This window comes from Chrysochloris asiatica, unplaced genomic scaffold (genome assembly GCF_000296735.1).
Source record: "Chrysochloris asiatica unplaced genomic scaffold, ChrAsi1.0 scaffold00013, whole genome shotgun sequence".
Classification (NCBI taxonomy): Eukaryota; Metazoa; Chordata; class Mammalia; order Afrosoricida; family Chrysochloridae; genus Chrysochloris; species Chrysochloris asiatica.
In genome coordinates, this window is record NW_006408531.1 from 21,934,250 (window position 1) to 21,953,202 (window position 18,953).

Below are 18,953 nucleotides of genomic sequence, written 5' to 3' on the forward strand. Positions count from 1 at the left end.
TCTCTATGAGTCGGTTCCGACTCAATGGCAACTGACAACAACAACAGGGTCCTCATTCACTAGCTCTCCTACTGCAATGATCTCAAGACCCCTCATAGTTTGGTAAGGAGCCTGGTGGTGCAGTAGTTAAAGCACCCTGGTGCCAACCAAAAGGTCAGCAGTTCGAGCCCACCATCCACTCTACAGGAGAAGGCTATAGCAGTCTGCTTCCATAAAAACTACAGCCTTAGAAACCCTATGGGGCAATTCTACTCTGCCCTATAAGGTCTCTGTGAGTCAGAATTAACTGGATGGCAATGGATTTGGTCTTGGGTTTTAACCTTAAAATCTCTTTTTCCCAATTTATATTGTAAAAATTGGTTGCAAGAAATAATCCCAATGGAGAGTTGACTTTAAATTTAGGTGAGTTGTTTGCTCCTGTTGTCCTTAACCTTTTAGCAAAACAGACTCCTAAGAATCTGCTTAGAGTTTTAGACCTGCTCCTTATGGGGGGAAATGTGCATATGCTCATACACAAAACATTTTGCATATAATTCTAGGAGGGTTATGAAGCTACTGAAATCCTATGAATGGTTGAGCCCATACTAAGAACAACTGTTTCAGTCTTTGTATGTCTGTTTATCTTTTTTATCTACACAAAAGTAGATGAAATAGTATAATACGTCTCCTTCTACACATCACTCATCCCCAACAGTCATTCTTCCTAGACCATTTGGTGCTGCTTCTAGTCAAAAAGTATTGCTACTATTGTTCCAGTGAATACAAGCAAGGGTTTATTCCAAACAAAACTCACTTAAACATGTCTCTGTGGTCATTGGATGTCTACAGACAAGTTCTCTCAATGATACACCTGTCTTACCCTCATTAGGGTGCCTTCAAAAAAATTTTTTGAAGACTAATCAAAACAGTGTCTTCCAAATAGCTCTGCAGGGCCAATTAAATTCGAGGTAAAAAGTCATCTCAGGAAGCTATGGCAACTGTGTTTTGAAATTTCAAAGAGGTTGTCTTGAAAGATTTTCTCAAAGGACACACAATCATCCATGAGGGCTCATCATGAAGAAGTTTTAAGAAAATTGAAAACTGCACTGGGGAGGAAAGGTCAGGTATGTTGTGCTGACTAATTTCTTTCCATCACAATTCACTGTTCATTCTTCAAGGATAACACGGCACTGTCCTACTACAATTTTGTTGGGAAACCTTATCCCATCTAACCTCCAGCCCTGATCTTAACCTTTCAGACTTCCTTTTGTTCCCAGAACTCAAATAACATTTGAAAGGAACACAAGTTGAATCGCTCAAGGATGCCAAAACTGTCGTTTTATAAACTGTAAATTGAAAAGTACAGAATAATTTGGGAAGGTGTTAGAGAGATAAAGCACCACTTTCAGAAGTGTATAGATCTAGATGGAGGGTATGTCAGGAAGCAACAGCTTCACATTTTGACATTTTTGTTTACTAAAGGCTTCTGTGATTTTGTAGCAATACTTTTTAACTTACCTTCATACCTTGTTGTTGTTGTTGTTAGTTACCGTTGAGTTGATTCCCATTCACAGTAACCTCAAGTGTTGCAAAGTAGGACTGATCCATAGAGTTTTCAAGGCTGTGACATTTATAAAGCAGATCATCAGAACTTATTTCCAAGTAAGGTCAGCAGTCAAATGTATTAACCATTTGAACCACCAAAGGACAAATCAGTTCCAAATACATTAAAATGCATGGTACATGGTAGGTATTCAGTGATCGTGAATAATACTAATTTATTCACATAATGTTGGTATCTTGCTGAAGGAGTCCTGGTGTGGTGCAAGGTCAATTTGAACCACAAGTTCAGCGGTTCAAGCTCACCAGCCACTCCTCGGAAACTCTATACAGGGTCACTATGAGTGCCGCGGAGTCAGTTCCCACCGACAACGGCCTTGTTTAGGGTTTCCAAGGAGCAGCTGGTGAGCTTGAACTACCGACCTTGTGGTTCAAACTGAGTTTGCAGTCCAGCATATTAACCCACAGCGCCACACCAGGACACACACACGTATATATTGTTGTTGTTGTTAAGTGCCGTCAAGTTGGTTCTGACCCATAATGACCCTGTATAGGGTTTCCAAGGAGCCACTGATGAGCTTGAACCACAAACCTTGTGATTCAAACCGACTTTGCAATCCAGTGCATTAACACACCAGGACTCCATGTATGTGTGTGTGTGTGGTTAAGGGTTAATGCATTGGACTGCAAAGTCAGTTTGAACTGCAAGATTAGCACTTTAAGCTCACCAGCACCTCCTTGGAAACCCTATACAGCGTCCCTATGGGTCGGAACTGACTTGACAGCACTTAACAACAACAACAATAACTGAAGAAATTATTGTAAAAATTTCAGAAGACTATCAAAAACAAAAAACTGTTTCCTTTAGTAAGCATGCTGTGAATCACTCAGAGAAAAGGTACATCAGAACTTGTTCTTTCTATCATGAATGCCAAGTCATGAAAAACAGAATTGATAACTAGATTGGACAGACACCATAATTCTAAGTAAAAGTAATTATATTAACTGTGTCCCTGGTGTATGATTTCATATCCAGTCCCCGTTCAATCTAATAAAATCTGGACCCCAACAATGTAATTTAAAAAGTCAGAGCAGAGTGCTGAGAAAAGATTTGGAAGACTATTGCAATCTTCTATGGATTGATCAGACATGACTTTCAGCATCACTCAGCCACTGAAAATTAGGTCTTGGAAACTCAGTTGTAGACAGCATATTCTGGGTAACAGATGTTTCCAAGGATCTGTGACATCTTTCGGCAGGTTCTTATTGACAAAGAGAGTTATACCCCTCTGCTGTTGTAGTGTGCCATCGAGTCCTATAGGGTTTTCAGGAGCTGCTGGTGGGTGTGAACTGCCGACCTTGCAGTTAGTAGTCCAGTGTTTATCCTACAGCACCACACCAGTGATTTTACCTCCCTGTTATTTTATAATTAGTGGTAATACCTAACAAAGTTATTTGAGTCACTGAAAGGTCATTTATACCTAACACAGATTTGGCTAACCTAAAAATAAAGTGAATTGAGATTAAGCATATTGTTGGACCCAATGATATGAGCAGATTCTCTAGAGACATGTGTCCACATATAGCAAGGAAGTGTCTCTGGGAAAAGGAAAATAGAGAAGCATTGGGTAGAAATGTGGGAAAAGTACACAGAAAATATCTTTGAAACTCAGTATACCTTTTTCAGTTTAGGAACACAGACTCATAGATCTTGAGCTGATCTCTAATAGAAATTACTAGCTATTGGCAGTCTCATTTGCTCGAACCCAGACAATCAATAACTGCATTTTACTATAGAATATAATGGAAACTCTACTGATAGTGTGTAAGGCTGGAACATTATATGTTCTTCGGAAGACAGATAACAGATTATGTTAACTGAAGTTCTAATTTCTCTGACTAGCACAAGACTATTTCCCAATATTCCTTGCAGTTGTAAGGGTCTCTGGCATAATCTCAGTCTTCGGCTGGTTTGTTGGATCATGCAAACCACTCATGTAGGCCATTGCTTTGGCATCTAGGGAACCCATTTCTTCAGATCTACACTAGAGAAGACTCAGTATCTGCCCCACCACCCCCACCCCATAATCTATCCAGGGATTACAATAGAGGAGAATTTCCTTTCATATAATTCCAAATTGCTCCACTTCCCATAGCTCACATCACTAAGAATTTTATTCATTCTCCTATTCTAAATCTTCAGTCTCTATCTTTCTATTCTATCCTCTCCCATGAAAAAATAATAGCAAAAATCAACCCAATTTCCCTCACATCTATTTTTCTCTCTTCCTTCTACTTTGCATAACTAAATTACTCATCTAAGTTCTCATCTGCTGGATACTTTCTCCCACCCCTGCTTTTGCTCTTCTGTGGCCTCCCCCGATCCAAATCCCCAAAGGGTCTTCAATCAAATTCAACAATGTTGGTAAACCCAAAGGACATTTTTTAGACTGCACTTCAGAGTCCTCTGGGCTGCAACAGGTCTCTCAGCCACATCCTACACTATCCTCCCTCTCACTCACCACACTCCATTCATACTGGCTTCTTTTCGTTTCTCTCATTTTGAATTTTGTACATGTTGTTTCTTTCTTGAACTAAGCCCTCTATTAATTCAAGTCAGCCTGTTATAATTTTTTTTTGCAAAATTGTTCTATTCAACTCCTACTTCCAGGGCCCATCAAACAATATCTATTAGTTGAATAAATATTTCAAGTTGAAGCAGCAGTCATTATTTGAGCAGTAATTTCTTTTATGACCCTTTTTCACAGCTCTTCAACCTCTGACAGCACATCACTATAATTGTACATTATGGTATCTTAGATAATATGGTCTTTGAGAAATCAATAATCAAAAAAAGCATGGGTATGCATGGCAGTTTGGAGATATTGTCCGGAGGGAACAGTTGCTGGAGAAGGATATCATGCTTGGTAAGATGGAGGGCCAGAGAAAAAGAGGAAGATCCCCAGTGAGATGGATTGGCCAGGTGGCATCATTGATGGACTCAAATGTGGCAGCGGTAGTGAGGTTGGCCCAGGATCGGACATTATTTCGTTCTGCTGTGCATGGGGTCACTATGAGTCAGTTCTGACTCGATGGCACCTGACAACAACAACAACATTTATGGCAGAATAATATTTTAAATTCTAGAGCTAGAAAATTCCGTGTTGTTGCTATTAGAACCTATTGAGTCAGTTCTGATTTGTGGCAACAACATGAACAACAAAATAAAAACAATGACAAGTCCTGCACCATCTTCTTGAATGTTGGTATGTTCAAATCCATTGTTGCAGCCAGTGCATACTTTGATGCTCACCTTCCAGCAGTATACCAGACAATATTCAGTGGTGATCCATAGGGTTTCCACTGACTCATTTTCTCTCTAGTCTGTCTTAGTCTGGTAGCTCCACTGAAATCGGTCCACCATGCATGACTTTGCTGATATTTGAAATATCATTGGCATTGCTTCCAGCATCGTAGCAACACGGAAGGCACCACAGTACAACAAACAGTCAGATGGGTGTGGGAGAAAAATCCTGAGAAGTCAGCTAATACAACCATCCCCCATGCAGATATTATTGGTCAGCTGTGGCAAACAGTGGAGTATAAAAATGTTAACTGTGCTATGCAAGATTCAAAATTTAGTAGGTGGTTGTTGAATTAGTTGAGGCTTGACCCTAGATAGCCATTAAGGACTTCTTCCAACATATATAATGATGGCATTTGGGTGATGATCTACTTAAGTCTGGAAGTCCACTGAAATCTGTTCAATATCATAGCAACACACAAGTCTCGCCACAGGAAGTGTATTGGTTAGGAATCAAAACTAGGTGTCTGGTAGGGAAGGCAAGAATCCAATGACCTAGTCACAACTGCTCCTCAGAAGAAATATAGCAAGTTGATTGGACCAATGAGGCCCGGACAATGGTCTGCATGATTTTTGGTCTTTCCTACAGTGTGGCGCTGTGGGTTAATGCACCAGACTGCAAGGTTGGCAGTTCAAGCTCACCAGCTGCTCCTTGGAAACCCTATACCGGGTCACTATGGGTGGGAACCAACTCGACGGCACTTCACAACAACAGTAAACTCTCCTTCTCCCGTGTAAAAGGCAAACCAGTGACAGGCTTCCCAATACACTCAGCACAATGGTGGAATAAATAGGAATCATGTTTCAATGTTCTACTTGGTTATTAAACTATTTTACTTCTTGATATTTAAGATCATAAACTGTTCATAATTTTCATCACAAACCGCTAGACAATACATGAGCCACAAAAGAAATGCAGTAGGAAATTAAAGATGAAAAAAATAATCATTTATAATAGCAATACATTTTAAAGAACACCCTAGGAAATGAAGAATTGAGCCCAATGGTAAACTTCATCCAATTAAATGGCCCATTTTAACCATTTGAATAATTCAAGTAGCTTTTCGCATAGCTATGATTTAGGCTCAGTGGTCCATTTCACATAGCTGTGATTTAGGCTCAGTGGTCCATTTCATCTTGCATCTCCCACAACATAACTGTTTCTTTATGTGTGCACAAGGAGCCCTGATGGTGTGGTGGTTACACAATCAGATGCTAACCAAAAGGTGGGTGGTTTAAACCTACCAGTTATTCCACAGGAGAAAGATGTGGCAGTCTGCTTCTGTAAAGATTTACAACCCTGAAGACCATATGGGGCAATTCTACTGTGCCCTGGAGGGTCACGATGAGTCAAAATCTACTCCACAGCAACAGGTTTAGTTTAATAAGTTTTATGGGAGTGAACCATTAAAAATGTAACAGCAAACCAGTTTACTGTTCCCTGACCACTCTATCTAAACTGTCAAACCTCCTCCCCTCAAACCGTGTGTGTGTGTGTGTGTGTGTGTGTGTGACTATCAATGGCAGTACTCAGCAGGTATTGAGCCCTCTATCCACTAAACAGGTATATCTCAACGAGAATTCCCAAGAACAATGTGAATTTCTTCCCTAAATAATGGTTTCCAGTACATGAAAGGGTAAAATTCAGCAGCAAAGAGACAGTACTAGCTTAAGGGGAAGTGGAATGCAGACGCACTAAGGAAACGAGAAATATCTCTTAGGCAATAAAATACAAGCCTTGGCTCCTCTCCCTTCTTATAGACCCAACTTAATTTTGTGTGGTACACAATTGTACTGTGCCAGTCAGCCAGTGTTGAATAAGTCAATGACAGCTTGGAAGGTCAGCAGTTTTCCAGGGAACTAGAAAATACAATGCTGGAAATTATTCTGTCAGTAATAGAATAAAACTCAAGTACTCAACTAATTAAAAAATATAATTAAAAATTGAATAATTGTGTTTTGATATGCAAAGACTGAAGAAAGTCTGTAGGGCGGTGAGTCTCCTTCTATCATGCTTCTGAAGGCTGTATCTTTGAACATTCCCCAAATAGAAAAGGTAAATCTGAAAACATATGCTTTAAATAGATGAAGCTGTGGTTACATATTTACTTCATCCTTCTGGAGATGTCAAGATGCAATCCATGTAAGTTCTGCAGTAACTGAGTCTTCTCTTCTTTGCCTTCTTCCTTTATCCTCTCATCAGCAAAAGTAAACATTCTTTTAAACAGAAAACATTATTTGCACATTAATCTAAGCAAAAGAAACTAGGATGAAAAGTTACATATTGTATGAGTCTATGTATGTGGCATTCTGGGAAATCAGTCACTGAAAATCGATGGAGCGCAGTTCTATTCTACTCTGACACAAAGGGGGTCACCCTGAGTCAGAATTAATTCCATAGCAACTGTTTTTGGGGAGGTTATTACTTCCATTATGGAGGATTGGTGTGGTGCTGTGGGCTAAAGCATTGGACCCCAAGGTCAGGTTGAACCCCAAGGTCTACAGTTCAAACTCACCAGCCACTCCTCAGAAACCCTGTACAGGGATGCTATGAGTCAGAATCAACTTGATGGCACTTAACTGCCATTACAGCATGTGGTAATTCACAGGGTTTTCATTGGTTAGTTTTTGGAAATAGATCACCAGACCTTTCCTAGTATGTCTTAATTTGCAAGGTTCCCAGAAACCTGTCCACCATAGGTGGCCCTCTTGGTATTTGAAATATTAGTGGCATAGCTTCCAGTAACATAATACCATATAAGCTATCATGGAATGATAAGATGGTAAATGGGACCCACAGGTTGGAAGGCACTCAAAATACACAATGGCAGCTATTCTTAATCTTAATCTCTTAATCCTATGCTAGCTTCCTTGAAGAGCTGATTTACCCATCTTGAATTCAGGAAGAACCTTCTTCATCAGTTGCCATCTTCTCTCCTGGCCCAAGGCACTCTGGGCCACACTGGCCCTCTCTCTCACCTCACTAATGCACCCTTCTTTGGAACAGAGCACAAACACTTCAAAATCCTCTGCCATGCCACTTTTGAGGTGCAGAAAACTCATCAGTTCTCAGTCAAACCCAAACAAGCCCCACCATCATTTCCACTCTTACCCATAGGACAGCAACGACTGCCACTTATATTCTAGCTTGGCCACCTCTCTGTCACTTCCACCAGAAACAAAGCAAAGGATATCTCTATTCTCAGATTCCCCAAAGTTAAAGAGGGAAGGGAAGAAAAGAAGAGAACAGCTATTATCACTTCCAACAAACTACCAAGCACTCCACTGGAGAGGTATGGAAGGCACACCCTCCAGGACCCACCTCCACAGGGCTTAATTCTCCTCTCCAAACTCTCTCACCCTCCCACAGAGTTGAGACTCTGATGTGGCCTGGGGATAGGAGGTGGGAGTCTGCCAGTTATCTTGCAGTGACCAGTTTGTTGAATATGCAGGCTTGTGACACTATCCAAATACAGCTTTGTTTGTGTTTCCCACTATCCCTGTAAACTTTATTTGGTGGGAAAATAAAAAGAAAAGAAATAGAAACTTCATTTGGTGAGAATAATCCTCTCTAGGATGAAAGATCTCGAAGTCCCTTAGATCTTTTTGTTTTCTTTTATTATACAAGTCATTTTAAGTTACTACCGCCACTTGGAGAAAAAAACAACTCTGTTGCACATAAACACCACCACCACCACTTTCAGTAACAACACAATCCCAGTTCGGCCCCCAGAGTGTCCAGTCCTGTTGATGGTCAAGCTCCCCTTCACCCTGTGTGAAATCTCTGCTGCTGTGAGTGGGGCAGTGTGGTCCTTCTGCCCAGCCCTCTGTAAGGAGCAAATTTTGTGGACATTCTTTTGTCCGTTTCTTTCCATGCTGGCATTTTTAGACCTCAGAACAAACCATTCCTCTCCCTGCAGCCTGCTGTTTTTAAAGAAGCTTAAAAAGCTGTAATTCTGGGTTAATTACTCTCCCCTCCTCAGGAAGTCAAGGAGCTCTGGTAGCATAGTGGTTACGAATCGGGCTGCAAACCTTAAGGTCAGCGGTTCGAAACTACCATCCGCTCCGCGGGAGAAAGATGAGGCTTTCTACTCCCGTAAGGATTTACACCCTCGGAAACCCTGTACAGGGTCGCTATGAGTCGGAACCGACTTGACGGCACCTAACAACAACAAACCTCAGGAAGTCAGTGGCGCATGATGCAGTAAAATGTTTGTTAACAGGGTTAAAAAGATACTAGTCACTTGGTCTGGGAGTATAAAATCACTGGGGAAGGACGTTTGCTAAGTCTCTTCAGCCATGATGTAGGTGGCGCACACACAACATAAGCTTAGAGTCCACATAAGTGAGCTCGCCTGGCCATGGGGAAGCCACAGTGAGTAGGGACCCATTTAATCCTCTCATTGATGTCCAGGCAGTTTTTGAACCAGGGGACTGCTCATAATGGAACTCTTCAAGCTGTCTGATTTTTGTAAGTAATAGAAGCTATTTCTATGTGCTAATATGGTACAGGGTCGCTATGGGTCGGAACCGACTCGACGGCACTTAACAACAACAACAACAATATGGTGCTGTAGGATAAGCACTGGACTTCTAATGACAGGTTGATAGTTGAAATCCACCAGCCACTCCTCAGAAACCCTATACAGGGTTGCAGTGAGTCAGAACTGACTCCATGGAACAAGAATAACAACCTGTGTTTAGGCTCTGATCAAAACGATGTGATATTTGTGCTGTTTTCCATATTAGTTATTAGTTGCTTTTTTCTAATGGCCTCCTGATCTTCTAGAAGTCAGGTACAACCTGTGAGCACCACACAGTTTGGATGGTTGACTTACACTTTGGTATGGACAAGAGAATGTGTTCTCCTACACTCTTACCAGCTCACTTCCGCCAACTCACTGGCTGTTGGTTCACTTCCAAGAACACGAAAGCTCAGGCAGGGAGCAGACTGAAGTGAGGAAAATAGTACTGTGGCTGGTGGCTTCATGCTTTCAGGACCTGACAGTTATTTCAAGCTGGTATTCCTGAGTGAAATGCAGAAAGCATCAATTGAAGATGGAAAGAATCCACAGATTCACTGTACCGAAAGGTAATGCTTGATGTTCAACCATTTCAAGAGGTAGCATATGATCAAGAGCCAATGATATTGAAGGAAGAAATGTGAGGTGCATCGAAGAAATTGGCAAAGAACAAGTCTCCAGGAATTGATGGAATAAAAATTGAAATCATTCAAGAAAGTGAGGCAGCACTGGACGCACTCACTCATCTATGCCAAGAAATTTAGAAGACAACTATCTGGCCGACTGATTGGAAGAGATCTGTATTTGTGACCATTCCAAAGAGAGGTGACCCAACAGAATACAGAAATCATTGGACAATATCTTTGATATCCCATGTGAGTAAAGTTTTACTAGAGGTAATACAGAAACAGATGTAAGCATGCATTGACAGAGAACTTCCAGAGATTCAAGCTGGAGTCATTGTTTAATTGGGAATATATCTATTATTTTTAAATAGCATTTAAAATTCAAATTATGAAAATGAATATTATGTGTTTTTTGGAAAATATATACAATATGAACTTAACTGTAGCCCACCACTCAGAAATCATCACTATCAACATTTTATAGGTATTCATAAATATATCTTAAGTGTATTATTATTTAAAACATAAATACTAGATACATGTAAACTACATTATATAATACTGAACTTACATATGCAAACAAGTGGTTATGTTTCCCCTAGATGCTGAGGCTTTTTGTTTTAGCACGGTTTTGTTCAAATTTTCTGTTGTGTTTCAGTTAGACTCATAGGCCCTGCATTAACCAGCTTCTGCCACAGCAATGTTGCCTAACAAAGAACCAGATGGCACAGCACAGTGAGCATTCACTTCTACTCACATGTCTACAGGGGTAAATCTGCTAGTCACAAAGAAACATGGCTAGATTTGGCTCCAGGCTGCAGGTTTGGTTCAGGACTTCTCAGTGTCTGTATTTTAAGTCGTTCCTTCAGTCATTACCACTAACATCCCATTAGCCAAATGCAGCATCAGTGGGGGCAGAGATACACTCTTCTTCTGGTAGAAGAAACTGTTCCGTTACATAGAAAAGGAAGAGGATATCGAGGGGATGTGAACAATTGGGAACAATAATTCAACCTACCCTGGGTCTAAAAATAAAAAAGCTAGTTGCTATCTAGTCAGTTCCAGCTCATGGTGACTCCATGTGTGCAGAGTAGAAATGTTCCATAGGGTATTCATGACTTTTTGGATGCAAATTACCATGTCTCTCTGGGTGGGTTCAAGCCATCAATATTTCAGTTAGTAGTCAAGTGCTTAACGGTGTGCATCTCTAATTTAATCATTTCTTTATAGTCAGGTCTAGAATATTCATCTACTTGTTTGCTATTTCATTATAGTAGCCGCAAAGTATAAAATTTATTTATCATGAGAATGAAAGACAAAATCTGAATGCGGTAAAGACTGGTAGCCTCTTCCTTTTATAAATTTCAAATCCTTTGCACTCTGTGGAGTCCTGGTGTGGCGCTGTGGGCTAATGCGCTAGATTGCAAAGCCGTTTGAACTGCACTGTTGGCAGTTCAAGCTCACCAGCTGCTCCTTGGAAACCCTATACAGGGTCACTCACTATGGGTCAGAATTGACTTGATGGCACTTAATAATAACAACAACACTCTGTAGTGATACGCACAATTTCATTAATGTATTATGTTCCTTTGATTTGAATGATCCTTTTATCTTTTTTTCTGGATTTCCACGTGTGCCCTCAGTTAAAAAGCTGCCTCTCCCAGTCTTAGGAGGATCCTATAGCAACAGCTCGTAACCATTCCTATATCTGAAACCTTTCTACTATATCTCCCTTCTCACAAAAAATTAATACTTTTATGTACATTAAAATATCCATGTATTTTAATACCAGTCTTATATTTCTTAAAAAATTCCTATATCTTTATCCGCTGGACTGCAAGTTTGGGTTGAACCATAAAGTTGGTAGTTCAAGATCACCAGTCACTCCTTGGAAACCCTATACAGGGTCGCTATGAGTCAGAACCAACTCAAATGCACTTATCAACAACAACAACATATCTCTTTATTGTAGATGTTTTTCCTGAAATGCAATGTCATGTAAAATATTTTTTAAACTTATGTTTTTATAAAATGAACACAAGCCTTATATTCATAAGTACATTAATCTAGTGCTGCTATAACAAAAGTAGGCAGCTTTAAGCAACAGAAATGTATTGCTCCCAGGCTAGAAGTCCACATTCAGTGCATGGCTTAGGGAGGGTCCTTCTGTGTGTGCTTCAGTTTCTAATAGCTGGAAACGGAAACCCTAAGAGTTCCTGGGCTTATAGATTCATCAGCCTCCATCTGAATTATATAATGTCTGTCTTCCCCTTGTGTCTGCTTCTAATTTGCTCTTTTTGTAATTCAGAAATGATTTGGTTTAGGATGGATGGTATCGGTATAGTGCTGAAGGATAAGCACTGGACTGCAAGGTCGGTTTGAACTTCAAGGTGGCCGATTCAAATCCACCAGTGCTCTTCGGAAAACCTATACAGGGTCGCTGTGAGCGGGAACCAACTCGGTGGCACTGAACAACATACCGATATGAACATAACAATGACAGCTCTATTTCCAAATAAGGATTATGTCCAAATGTAGAAGTTAGGATTCTAAAACATATATTTGGAGATCACAATTCGACCCATAACATATATAATATTGTTTTAGAAATTGTAAGCCATTTTCCTTTTTCTACTCTGTCCAAAGAATCATATAAAACAAAAGTTTTAATTTAAACAAAAAACTCTAGAAGAAATGGTATCACAGCACCACAACTGATACATTCAGCCATCTTCCAAGTGTAGTAACCAGGAGTTTTGATCTCTGTCTATAAAATATGCAGAAGGCTTTATTTTCCGATTTCCACCCGGTGTCTGATACTGTGTATGCAAAGCCGCAGTAAGCACATACTCTTCGAGAACTGAATTACTTCTTGATAGAGTGCAGATAAGAAGGTGCAGAAACATAGCATGCCAGTGTTATGGAGTGGGGATACCAAGGTGTATCCAGGTAATGTAATTGCAATGTTGTTATTATTAAGTGCCATTGAATCAGTTCCAACCCATAGCAACCCTGCATAGGGTTTCTGAGGAGCAGTAGGTAATTTTGAACCACACCAACCTTGCAGTTCAAACCGACCTTGTGGTCAGTACATTCATTATTTCACATGACATGGTTCTCATCTGGGGATACATTGTTCCCATCTGGAAGGGATTTTGGAAATGTGTGGGCATTTTCAGTTGTTACAATATCTTAAAGATTACTACTGACATTTAGTGCCTGGAAGTCAGGAATGGAAACTCCCTACAATGTATAGAACCATCCTACACTAAAAAGTGTTCCATCCAAACCACCAGTTGTGCCCTGTGGAGAAATACTGATTAGTGGGTTGTTACATGTGTTAGTCAGGACTTTTCTTCATTGCAAACAGCAGAATCAAGTTTACCCAGTTTAAATGGAAAAGGAATTTATTCAAGGATCCAATAGCTCACAGAATTTCCCAGAGGATTGCATCAGATAGAATGCCCCATTACATCGCCAACTGCTCCAGGGGAATCCAGGGACTACTGCCTTCCACCACCTCCGAAGGTACAGAATGCCCCAGATAGGACCTTTGAACAATTGCTTCTGAGAACTGGATTTGTCGTTCCACCATCCTCACCTGAATGGATCCATGCACCAACTCTGTCTTGCGCTGTAGTGGAACCCAGATCACATGTCTAAGATCCAGGTGGTAAAGAAGACTGAGACGGTCTCCAACCTTGGGGGCTCTACTAGAGGAAGTAGGGATCACAAGGCAGGAAATTCTCCAAAAACAGGAAGGATGTTCAGAAAATGTTGGACATGGATTAAGTATGAGTCGTGCTCACTCACCATTGTCATCGTAAAGCCCCATCAAACTTCCCAAGGATGGATCTGGTTTTCAAATTTGTCTTCCAAGATTGTAAAAGAGATGTGCTTCACATTAGCATACGCAACCACCTGAGATTGAAAGGGCTGCACTTAGCCCAGGACAAAGATCAGAAGTGGCAGGAAAGAGAGACTCATAGGGAGGAAGTGGGGAAGTGAAGTTAAAATGAGGGGATTGTAATCAATGAGATCCAACAAAATGTGTATGAATTGTACAATGTAAAAGTGATGATCTGCTCTGTAAATCTTCACCCACTACACACACACAGAGACATCCTGAGTCTTTCCACATTGCATAGTCATCCTATTCTCTACCTTGCTTACCATACCAGACACTCTTGGATTGCTGCATGCATACCATTTTTGTTCCTTTCCTATGAGACTCATATTTCTTTATATATGAGTCTTTTATATATCACATGCATGTGCTTAAAAAAAAAAAGTATTTGAAATTATGGATGATAACGTGTGTTTTTACAAAATTGATGAAAGTACATTTTGATTCAAAGACATTGTCATACCAACACTGTGTCCCATGGTTTTCTTGGTAGAATATGGGAAGTCATTTTAAGTGTTGACCCAATTTACTCTGTTATTATTTATGAACACGAACTCCATATGCCATATAATTGCTTAACTTGACACGACAGCAAAAATGTGTCACTTTTTTAGAATGAGTAAAAACTTTAACATAAATATATAGAAGAGTGTCATATGATGGCATTTTTTTTTTAAGAACCATTAAAGAGAAATCAACATAGATTTATTGGAAACAAATGATTTCAGTGTTTTATTGCTATCATCTTTGATATTACAAGAGAATTTCATCACTGTTTAACAATAAACTAATATTGTGATATGTCGAGAAATAAACATTACATTTTCTTTTAAAATAATCCCAAATATCCTGAATTTATCAATTATATTTAATGGATACAAACATGTAGTTTTGAGCATGATACAAAAAGATTATGAGAAGACATTCCTTCAGAAGCTCTCAAATTACTGTATAAATGAGCCTTATTATCCCCAAGACAGGGATCTAAAGAAGTGCAATAACTACTATTTGAATTTTAAATTTACCAACTCAGAGTAAATCACACTACTATTAATTTTACTGTGAATGAAATAACATAGAGATTTGTGGATTTTTGTTAGCTATTGAATTCATGTAGGGACTTGGAAACTATTCTTAAAATGTACACTGTGTTTATTTCCTTGTTTGCTTTTCTATATGCATTGTCTCTGTCTAGAAATATGAAGCCAGGGATACATCTACAATTTGTTCCAAGATAAACTTATTTTACGTGAGATTGGAAAGTGATGGAAAAAAATGAATGATAGGTTATCCATTTATCATCTAATGTTTAGAAATACTACGTGTGGAATGAAATAAATTGTTAATTTGTCACCTAATATAGTGGATAGAGTCCTGGTGTGGTGCTGTGGGTTAATGCACTGGACTGCAAAGTTAGGTTGAACCATAGGGTTAGTGGTTCAAGCTCACCAGCCACTCTAAGGAAACCCTATACAGGGTCACCATGAGTCAGAACCAACTCAACGGCACTTAACAACAACAATATAGTAGATAGTTCATGAATCTGTGATTGAGCACAAAGGTGCAAACACTTGAAATAGCAACTAGAACATGAAGCAAAACTGTTTAAATTACCTCCACATGGGCTGCTGCGGTGACTGAGAGGAAGCATGTTTGGGGAAAATAATTTGGATCTTAAGTCCGTTTTAGTTATAAATTTGGACTCCTGGCGTGGCACTGTAGGATCAGCACTGGACTGTGAACCACAAGGTCGGCAGGTCAAACCCACTAGCCACTCCTCGGAAACTCTACACAGGGTTGCTATGAGTCAGAAACAACTCAACAGCACTTAACAGTAAACAAGCTACAAATCTAATACATCTAGAAGGTTAGTCTATACTGAAAAGTAACTAATAAAACAGTAACAATTCAAGAATCTATGAATGAGACCAAGGTCAGAGCTGACAGAATTTTGACTTGTTGAAAATATTAATTTGACATCCTTTGAAATATTCATATAAGACCTAATCAAGTGACTTATTCCTAGAATCTGGTAACAAATGTGAATATGTTTCTTAAGCTAGGCTCTCAAGAGGAATAAAACTAGTGAAGTGTGTATATTGAAATATGTGAGAGTGTAGAAAAAATTAATGGAAAGAATTTAAAGATAATGGAATTTTTCCATGAACATTTTGAAGTCTCTTAATATATGTTGTTATTGTTAAGTGTTGTCAAGTCAGTTCCAACTCATAGCAACCCTATCTATACAGGGTTTCCGAGAAACAGCTGGTGAGTTTGAACTGTCGACTTTGCAATTAGCAGTCCAGTGCTTATCCTACAGCGCTACACCAGGACTATTGAGGTTTTATTCAAGGAAATGGCTCACACAGCAGTGGAGATGAGTTGTTGTTAAATGCTGTCAAGTCAGTTCCATCTCATAGCGACCCTGTACAGGACTTCCAAGGAGCAGTGGGTGGGTTTGAACTGCCAGCTTTGTAGCTACAGTCCATTGCTGATTCTACAGTGCCACAGTAGTAGAATGGCAAGTTCCAAATCCATGGTTGCAGAGACTGATGAACCCAAAATCAGGCTGCTGGCTCATGTCCCAAGAACCAATGATCAGAGGATTACAAGTCAGATGCAGGACCAAGAGTGACTGAGCTTACCAGAATGTCCATATATATCGGATACCTGCTTCATTCCAAAAGGAATCCCGTTTACATCCGAGCACACAATGGAGGATAACTGCATATTGAGAAGTATGGCCTACCCAAGTCAACACATAACATGAATCACCGCAGTGTGCCACTTTTTTCCCTACATGAAGATAGCAACACAGGTGAAATAGAACATCCAGTCTTCTAGAATTTTTAGCTTCTTCTTGCCACAGATGCCCTACAATGACCCAATCAAGAGGGCAGTACCGTGATATTGTCACAAAGAAAACTGGTTGAGTTAGAAATCCCCTGTCCAGCTAACCTGGCCAAATTCTTTCAAATAACACACTGGAAGGCTGAGGCTCAAACACATGATCACACGTCAGTGGTGGAATCAAATTTAAAATCCAGTCTGTCTCCTATCAAGTCAGAGTTCTTTCAGCAACCAAGTAGGCTTCCTGTCAGAAGACAAGGCTAACTGCAGTCAGTCCCAACTTAGAACAATATACTCCAGTTATGTGGCCCAGTAAGCAATTCTGTGAATCTGATTGATCTAAGAAAAAGAATCAAATAAACAAAAAGACCTCATTTTGAATACTTTCGATCTCAAACTTGGGTATTTTACAAGTGTCGTCTTATTGGGTTTTAAACATGGTACCATGAAGATTTGTTTTAGTTTATGTGTTCCATTGTCTGCATTATTGTTGTTGTTAAGTGCTATTGCGTCAGTTCTGACTCACAGCAACCCTGTATAGAGTTTTTGAGGAGCAGCTGGTGCCGTTGAAGTTAGCAGTCCAGTGATTATCCTACAGGACTCCTTGTCTTCATGTTGCTGTGGTTGTTAAGTGCCACCTGGTCAGTTCCAACTCATAGTGCCCACGTGCAGAGTTTCAAGGAGCAGCTACTGTGTTTGAACTGCCAACTTTGTGGTTTGTAGTCCAGTGCTTATCCTACAGGGCCACAACAGGAGTCCCTTGTCTTTATAAACCTGTCTATATAAAGATACCATCTAGAGGAGCATTCTTAATCCCTAAGTTAAATACCTGAGGTTTTCCCAATTCAACACATGAACTGACTGTTCTTACATATGCCATCAAATTTCATGATTTTAAGGGAGCTAGCTAGTCTAGTCAAAAGAAAACAACTTCGCCTTTGTTAGGCTTCCTTAGCTTGTGAATGTATTATACTTGCTGGAAAGAGGAAGTGTCCCATAGTGGAAAGTGTTGACTTTAAAGTCAGATCCAAGTTTAAATTTAGCTCTATCATTTATTAGGTTTATGACCTTGGGCTATGTCACCATTTAGAGCCCCAGTTTCCTAGTCTGTAAAGCAGTTTTTATAATTTCCTGAGAGGATCACTGAAGGGAAAAAAATGTATTAATGTGCCGAAATCACATGGCACACAGTAGGTAATTAACAAATTGGAATCTATGATTCGTAACTAAAATCACAGTGAAACGTGTAACTTCAGATTGCAAATGTATCCTATTTTCCCTTTCAGTTATTCAGATGGATTGGGAATCGCTCCTTAAGGACACAGCTATTTATAGGGATATCCTGAGAAGAGCTTCCTAAAATATTGTAAACTTAGCTTATGGGATGGTGAAAATAGCAATGAAACTTTGAGATGGAGCCTTAGGTAGATTAGGAAGCCCAGGCCCAGATCCCTAATAACAGTGAAGCCTTGGTTAAAGCACCCAACCTCTCTGAGTCTGTTTTCTCTTTTGAAAAATGAGGCCAAAAGTATATTTGCTTGCTATCTTAAAGGTAGATTTAAGATCACCCTCTACACTACTGGGAGGTGTTTCCTGGTAAAGCAGTTGCCAAGTTTTGTATCTGGATGTTGTTGTTGTTGTTGTTAAGTGTCTTCAAGTTGGTTCTGACTCATAGCGACCCTGTATAGGATTTCTGAGGAGTGGCTGGTGAGCTTGAACCACCGACCTTAGTTTTCAGACTGATCTTGTCATCCAGCGCATTAGACCACAGTGCCACACTGCTCTTTTCATCTTTGCTAGTGATGTCACTTCAGTGACACATTATTAGCAGTTTTTGAGAGCTATTATGTTTCCTATGATTTTAATGCTCTGTTGTTAATTCTCTGTAAAGCAGACTGATTTGAAATGCTACAAAAGTCTCAAGTTGACAGTTGTTCTTACCACACCTGTCTCTACGTGCTTTAACCATTGTGCTATTTTAGCATGAAGGATAGGTGCACAAAAATGAAGAATACGGATTACCAGAGTTCCTGTCTGTAACATCATCACACCAACACAGACCCAACAAATTCCAAGAGTAAAAAGAAAATGAAGAAAGACAACAGAAGGAAAAGAAGACATTTATTATGAAGCATGAAAAATGC

At 39.8% G+C, this 18,953-nt stretch overlaps 1 pseudogene; it reads right to left on the minus strand.

Annotated features, from left to right (window-relative positions):
* LOC102840266 overlaps positions 1–13,647 on the minus strand; it is a 122,136-nt pseudogene extending 108,489 nt beyond the window's left edge.
* Between the last annotated feature and the right edge of the window lie 5,306 nt (positions 13,648–18,953).